Source organism: Triticum dicoccoides, chromosome 4B, assembly GCF_002162155.2.
Source record: "Triticum dicoccoides isolate Atlit2015 ecotype Zavitan chromosome 4B, WEW_v2.0, whole genome shotgun sequence".
Taxonomy (NCBI): Eukaryota; Viridiplantae; Streptophyta; class Magnoliopsida; order Poales; family Poaceae; genus Triticum; species Triticum dicoccoides.
In genome coordinates this window covers 422023174-422023663 of record NC_041387.1, presented here as the reverse complement: position 1 = coordinate 422023663, position 490 = coordinate 422023174, and positions in this window count along the sequence as shown.

The window sequence follows — 490 nt, the reverse complement described above, 5'->3', positions numbered from 1 at the left end:
TTTTCTAGAGTGATTTCCACGTTTTACCTCTAAATTTCATTTTGCGTCCGATATGGCCCCATTTGCCCAAAATTCACTTCTTTTTTTACTTAATTTAGCCAAACTTGTGTCGCATTTCCAATTTTTCCTCAATTTTGCTTTTGACTGTACCAGCACGTATACGGTTTATTTATTCTATGGTTCTTCAACTGGCTTTTTCCTCTATGAGGCAGTAAGCCGGGTCGGCACACCGTACCACCTCATTCGGCCCCAACTTCGTCCGTCCACAACTGGTCCTACATGTGTGGCCGCTCGCTCCTGAACTTGGTCGAGACCAACCGTGTGCCCGACTTGGTCATTTACTTAGTCGAGACCAACCGCTCAACCACTGCTCCTATACTTGGTGGAGACCAATATGTCCGGTCCTCAAGCTCCTTTCTTTTCTCGGCCATGGAGAAACCGAGGCCATCAAGGTGATCGTCAGCGATCTGTGGCACACCCAACGTCCAAA